This window comes from Rhinolophus sinicus, linkage group LG13, assembly GCF_036562045.2.
Source record: "Rhinolophus sinicus isolate RSC01 linkage group LG13, ASM3656204v1, whole genome shotgun sequence".
NCBI classification, from domain to species: domain Eukaryota; kingdom Metazoa; phylum Chordata; class Mammalia; order Chiroptera; family Rhinolophidae; genus Rhinolophus; species Rhinolophus sinicus.
Window position 1 is genome coordinate 6,712,851 of NC_133762.1, and position 7,017 is coordinate 6,719,867.

The 7,017-nt window shown below is 56.4% G+C and overlaps 1 long non-coding RNA gene across 2 annotated transcripts in view; it reads right to left on the reverse strand.

Annotated features, from left to right (window-relative positions):
- Positions 1-3,338, reverse strand: part of LOC109444965 (uncharacterized) — a 30,443-nt gene extending 27,105 nt beyond the window's left edge. For both annotated transcript variants that reach the window (XR_002136972.2, XR_012491323.1), the window contains exon 1: positions 3,189-3,338. This is a non-coding gene — a long non-coding RNA (uncharacterized LOC109444965). The remainder of the gene's footprint in view (positions 1-3,188) is intronic.
- Between the last annotated feature and the right edge of the window lie 3,679 nt (positions 3,339-7,017).

The following is a 7,017-nucleotide window of genomic DNA, read 5'->3' on the forward strand; positions in this document are numbered from 1 at the left end:
AAACAGTTTCTTCTTCTGTTTTGCTGCCATTTGCCCAATGGTGGGTCTTCTACCTCTGATCTTAGTCTCTCTCTCTCTGTCTCTCTCCCCCACCCAGATACAATCAGTTCTCCGACATAAGCCAAAAAAAAAAAGAAAGAAAGAAGGAGAGAGAGGAAGAAAGGAAGGAAGGAAGGAAGACAGGAAGGAAGGAAAGATGGAAGAGAGAAGGGGGGGGAGATAAAACGAGAAAGGAAGGGAAGGAAAATCACAGGAAAGGAACCTATCAAATAGGAAACCTACCAAGTTTGGGGGACACAACAATATCCATCCCAGTGCACAAGATTTTGTTTTTTTCTGAGAGAGAGAGAGAGAGAGAGAGAGAGAGAGAGACAGAGACAGAGAGACAGAGAGAGAGACAGAGAGAGAAAGAAATTGTCCTGAGTTGGGTGACTCCCTTGCTGCGTTCAGACCCGGGGCCCGCATCCACGCGTCGGCCCCACCCGCGTCCCACTGCAAACTCGAACTTCGCAGATTCCCCCGGAGCCACCGCCACGGCCCGGCCGCGCTCCCCGCTGTCGCCCGCCTTTCCCGGCTGTGGCCTCGGGCCTTCGCCCACCCACGGACAGTCGGCCCTGCGGGTCGGAGAGCTGCCCGATTTTCGCGCGGAGGCTTTGGGAAGCCGGCATTCACCTTGCTCGGTGGCGGCGGCCTCGCAGCGGGAACGCGGCGGACAGCCGGGCGCGCTGCCGTGCCCTGGAGCGCCACCTCGCTGCGGAAACTGGAATTACGCGGCCATGCCTCCCAGCCTTACGCAGCCTAACTTGACCGTCCCCGGACTTTTCCCCCCAAACCCTAAGAGAAGCTTCAATCTTCTTCCCACCCACTAACACCCATGATCTGTGACCGACGTATCGCACGATGTCTGCATTGGGATCAAGGGAAAATAACAGGAGAAAGAGAAAAAAATATATGCGTACAATTTCAGCAAAGCTAAAGTGCTATGTTGGTAGAAAAGATAACAGAAATGAAAGATGTGTTCTCAGAGACCATAGGTTCGGGCCGCCAGGTTCGGGCCACTCAGCTGTGGCCTATGCAAATATCTCCCATCAAGCGGGTTCCCAGGAAGTCATCCTTCCCACTTAGATTTCCACCGAAACTCAGTCATTCCGGTCAGTCAGACACCAGAGGGGCTCTGCCAGGCCAGTGGCCAGGCTATTGGAACCTCGTACCCCGCAGCCTTCGGCTCTGCTGACGAAAATAACTACAAAATACAGCCCGGAAACCTGGGCGCCTGTCGGCCAGTGAGGGCCGCAGGCAGAAGGTAGAGATTACACCGCATTTCTCTCTAAGGAGGAACTGGGCATCTGGCCCTGTTTTACCCATTTGGTAACTTCTGAGTTTCACCTCACTCTTAAATCCTCGCCACGAAATACTATAGAGAAAATTGAATTCACTGTATGGTGAGTCTTTGCTTCCATTTGTTGCAAAACGCGCACCACCCCCAGAGACAGGTGTTCTCAGGAAAAACAAATTTCACAAAACAAGATTTCTTCTGCGAATTTGCCAAACGTGGTGTAAGACTAGAGTGTCTGTCTTGTGGTCCTGTGAGGATTGGTGCAGCGTCTTTGTTTTGAGGGGGGTGGACAGGATCTTTTCCTAACATAATTTAGACTCTTTTTCTAATGGACTGCCAGTGCGTTTTTGTTTTTGTTTAAAGGAGCTCAGTGGATGCCACCTATAACCCAGGCTGAACTGGAAAGTAGGGGGTGGGGGTCGAGCGCGTGTGTGTGGTGGTGTTTAAGCCCCTGCGTCTCCCGACCTGAGTAAACTCAACTTAGAAACCCTTCCTTCCTGAGTTGGCAGGTTGAGCTCCCAACCGGCAGGGAAGTGCCTTCTCCTTGTAACCAACACTCCTCATTGCAGATTAGCAGGTTCTCCGAGAGCCTTAGCTTAGAAATTACAGGGCTGAGCCAAGAAAATAGCCAGGTCGGCTTTCTGGGTGGTTTGTCCCTTCTCCATCAGGCTAGGAAAGATTCCTCCTGAGAGTTCATGCAGGAAAGAGGCCCCGAATTGAATGGGGGCCCCTCACCCCAGCCAGCTGAGGAGGGGAGGCCGGCCCCTGGGGTGCTGGAGGAACGCTGCACGAGGCAGCAAGGAGCTGTTGAGAGATCCTGGGAGCCAAGAGGCTGGGAGCTGAGATCCTGGGAGCTGAAGGACCCCGGGGTCCACCAAGGGACAGCGGTGAGGAACAGGGACAAAAGCAGAAGAGAGTAGAGCCCAGCAAAGGATAGGCTTGAATCTCCATGCCCACTGTTTTTGAGAAGTCTGTACATTGGCAAGGTTTCCCGTCGCTCTTTCTCTTTCTCCCTCCCTCCTTCGCCTCCTTCCATTTCTCTCTCCTCCACCCCTCTTCTCACACTCACATTTTCTGGTGTGTGTTTTTTTTCCCACCGAATAATGCCTGGAGATGAAAAATGATTTTTATTGCTATTACACTTCCCACCGCAAGATGCAGTGCAAGGCGCAGAGTTTGTATTACAACTATGTCACAATGTTTCATTGATGCAGAACATGTAGCCAGAGGGTGTTGCTAATGACGCCTGGATTAGAGGGAGATGGAGACTAGAAGGAGAGAGAGAACAAGGCCGAGGAAGGGAGAAGGGAGAGGAATTGCATTAGAGAATGGAGGGGGAGGGGGGTCGTCACATAATCAGCTCTAATAATCAAATCAGGATATTTTCAGATTTCAAGGTTCTTTCCACGCTTGAGAGTGTGAGCTAGAGAGAAACCAATACCCTTTTAAACAGCACGAAAGTCTTTTTTTGCCTGTTAACAACTATTAATTGTGCCACTTAACAGAAGAACTCTCCTTTAAAAAGAACCAAACTTCGAAAAACGCTTAATATCAGATTAAAGGCTTTTCCGGGAGCCGAGGCCGTTTGGAGGGAGGTGGGGACCCGGTCATCACCGCAGGGTGTGTGGAGCGCATCGCGGCCTGCAGAGGCTCCACGCCCCCGCCCGTGGCCCTGCACACATGTGGACACAGGCCTGTGACCGCCTGGTGGGGCCCAGGGTGCCTGCCGGGGCGGCCCGGGCTCGGCCTCCGCTCGGCCTGGGCGCAACTGCCCCTGCGGGCTCCGAACTCCCCTGCGCCCTCCCCCGGGACGAGCCCCACTTAGGGAAGCGGGAGGTTTCGCGGTTCCTACCGTGGCCCAGGCCGGTCCCACCGCCCAGCAGTCCGCTTCTGCCCCCGGGGCACAGCGAGGAGGGCATTCCCTGGGGGCTGCGGCCCTTTGAACCCGGGGAGCCCTGGGCTCCCGCCCAGACGCGCGGAGCTCGCTCCGAGCTGGGCTGCGGAGCGGAGTGTGGGTGGCGGGTGGGGTTGAAGGGGAATGGGGGAGGCGGGAAGGGGGTGGAGGGGCGGGGGCGGGAGCCGGGCGTTAAGCCTGGAAGCTTGGCTGTTTACCCAAACGATTTTCCTTTCAGGCCCAGACGCCAATGAGGCAAGATCAAACTCCCCTCTTTTGGGGGTGTGAGTGTGTGAGTGTGTGTGTGTCCTCCACCAAGCGGGGCTTTGTGAATGGGGGCTCCGAGACGCCGGCTGGGAGGGAGCAGAGGCTGACCCGGGCACCAGCGCCTCCTCCCGGGGGCTGGGAGAAGCCAGGCGAAGGGCGCCCCAGACGCACTGTGGTCCGGAGTCCGGGAAGCCAGCGACACGGCACACAGGCCGCAGAGAGCGAAGGGCCGCGTCCCCAAAGGCCGAGTGGGGAGACGCACAGTCGTGTGTGGGAGAGGGAGGAGAGAAAATCACACGAATCACATCCTCCTTCCAGGCCCTTAATTTGCGATGTCTCCAAAGCTTAAACCTAGCTCCTTAGGCCGCTGATTCCTTCCCGACTCCCTCGCTCGAGCTCTATTAGCTGCAAATTAGGCCAAGGTTTTGGCGATTACGGTACAATGCGGGCCTCGTGACACGCGCCGCTGGGCCTGCGCCTGGGTCCCGCGCCCCGAAAAGTGATTAGGAAGCAAGAGGGGATGGGTGGATGGATTGACAAGACATTTGTCATTTTTAAAGGGGTCCACATCCAAGAACATCCACCAGCCTGGGGCAGGGGGAGGGGACAGACGCGGGGTGGGGGTGGGGAGTCCGGGTCGCAGCGCCGCAGGTGCTCACCGATCTGGGCGTGGCTCTTGCCGCTGCCCCAGGGGCCTGCAAGGGCTGAAATGTCGTTTGCAAAATAATGACAATAGTATTACTATTACTGATGAGAAAAATCAGGAAGGCGGAGTTATGTTTATTTAAGGGGGTAAGCTGACATCCGGCTGGCTACCTGGCGCTGTACGTGTCTCCGACCACTCATTCCCCTCGGCCCAGGCCGATGAAAGGCTCACCCAAAGAATTGTTTCTAGAAGAAAAAGGTGTCATTCCGATGCTTCTGACTCAGCTACAGCTGCGCGCCCTGCCTCGGCTTGCCCCTGGTCTCCCCCCCCCTTCCAACACACACTTTCTCACGAAAAGTTCCCTCTTCCGTTGTTTGTTTTAAAACAACGAACCATTCTCCCCCCCCCCCAAGGATGGTATTGGGCCGAAATGCCCCTCCCCCGGCGCTGATCTGGGCGGGCGCCTTCGGGTCCTGCTAACCCTTGCTTCAGGCCTCTGTCTGCTGCTCACCGTGGCCCAGGCCTGAACACACGTCCCGGGGAAGGGGGGAGGCATGGCAGAGGCCTGGGGGTTTCTTCCGGCGTGTCGGGGGTGGAGGGCCGTGGCTGCAGGGCTCAGGGCGGCAGAGGGTGGACGGCAGCCGTACTGTGGTCCGTCTGCGACAAATGTGTCTGGGAGAGGAGCTCCTAGAGCAGCCAGCTGTGCTTACCGTGCTTACTGAGAACAGCAGCAGCTAACATTTATTGAGTGCTTACTATGTGCCCGCCATGGCGTCCGTGCCCCTGGGAGCCTCCAAACCTGAGGGCAAAGCACATGGCCAAGGGTAGGTGTCCCAGTGGGAGGCGGAGGTTCGGGGGCAGGTGACTGGTTGGGGGGATGGCACGGCTGGGGGGTGAGGTTTCTCGCCCGGTGAGGTAGGGCGCTGCGGGCAGGCAGGAGCCGCGCCACCGTGGCTTCGATCGTCTTCGGACAACTGGCCTGCTGCCCGCTCCGCGTGGCCATGTAGATGTGTGGGCCCCAGGCCTGCGGCCGGGGACAGCAGAGACCAACAGGTTCCAGGGGCGCTCTCGCTGCTTCGTCGCCCTGGGATGCTGGAGAAAAGCAGACTGGGCCGTGAGGGCCGCGAAGGCCAGGTGTAGGTCCTGGCGGTGCTGCTCCAGGGTGATGCGCCTCCCTTGCGGTGCCAGGGGCCGCTTGACCGACCCCGGGGCCTTGGGAGCCGGAGGAGGGACTCTTGGGCCTCGGCGACCTGGTGCGCACCCCCGGGCAGGAGCAGGGCGCGGGCGGCCGCGCTCCACGCCCCACCCCGCCGGGGTGCTCCAGCCTCCGTCCCAGGCGGGAGTTTGGCTCCGTTCACCGCATCGCCTTCCCATCCCCCTAAAGCAGGGGCTGAGACTCGCCGGTGACCCCGTGCCGTGCCCCGAGAAAGAAGCTGGCGCTGCGGCGCTCTGTGTGGAGACAAAAGGCTTCGGCGCTCAGACTCCTCCAGCCTCAGCCGCTGCGCGTTTCGCACCCGCCTCCACCTTTGCAGAGAAGGCGGGAGCAGGTGAAAGTGTCTTTGTAGGGGTGGCTCGGAGTAGAGAGCCTTGAGTGACCCCCCCCCCCAAACTGGACACCTCCAGGTGGAAGGACATACCCACCGCCCAGAAATAGAGTCTGCCCCCAGTACCCCCCGCCAGCCCCCATCCAAACACCCTCCTGTAAAGGGGTCCCCTGGCTGCTGGCTTTTTCCTCCTAGTCTCACAGCAAATCACTTGGCAGCTAGAAAACGCTTGCTCCGCTATCGACCTGCAGAGGTTACCTCTTTCCCTAAAAAACGACTCTGGTTTTCCAGCTACTAGATCCGAGGGAGAATTCACTGGTTTTATCATTTAAAAAAGTCTTTAAACTCTCTCTGGGTGTGAGATGTGGTGGGAACGCGGGGAGTCCCCTGCTTCCCCGCCCGGACTCCCTGCCGCACCTGGAACGCTAGTCCTGCGAAGAAGAAATGGTCTTTCCCTGCAGTCTATCATTTCGGGATTACAAATAACCACCGCGGGGCGAGCAATACCCCCGGCCTAGCAATATTGATAGATGATAGTAGCGATATTCACAATCGATCGTTTAATAGGCAGACGTCATCAATCACATTCAATTCCCTGACAGCACTTAATAATATAATTAAGATTAAAACTCAAGAGGTAGTGGAGGCAGCGGGTATTGATAGCGTCAAAAAAGTGCACTCTGGATATGATGGTGGGAGGGAAAAGGGCCTTTGGAATATATAAGCCCCTTCCCAAAAGGTCTTCTGGGTGCTCCAGAGGTGGGAGCCCTTTCGGCCCTGCCCCCTCCCACAGTCACACACCTTTCCTCCCCCACCCCCACCCCACACACACACACACACCACTAATCCCCAAAGAGTAAGATCCCTCTTTAGAAATGGTATCCGGATGGACAAGGAGAAATAGGGCTTGGCTTGGGTGTGTTTCCTGGGTTTAGGAATCTTTTTAAAAAGCCATCCCTTTAGCCTGGAATCTGGAGGGGAAAAAAATGTTCGGGAGACCTAGGTATGCACGCCGTTTGGTTCTTTCCATACAATTAACTTGCTCGGCCCTGTTTTCAAAATTACATGTAAATCACTGAACGTAGACAGGTCTGCCGTCCACACCTCCCTTGCAGTTCATTTGCCTGTGAACCTTTCTAATACTGCTTCCCGGTCAGAATTCTGGGCCTCGGGATGAAAACCAAAACTTCACAAGAAGAGTAAAAGCAGAGGGGCAGGGTCCATGCTCTTTGCCTCGTGGGTAGAGCTGACTGTCAGAGCGGCTAAAATTATTTCAAAGAGTGGAATATTAATCAAATCAATCAGACCTGACAAATGAGAAATATTTGAA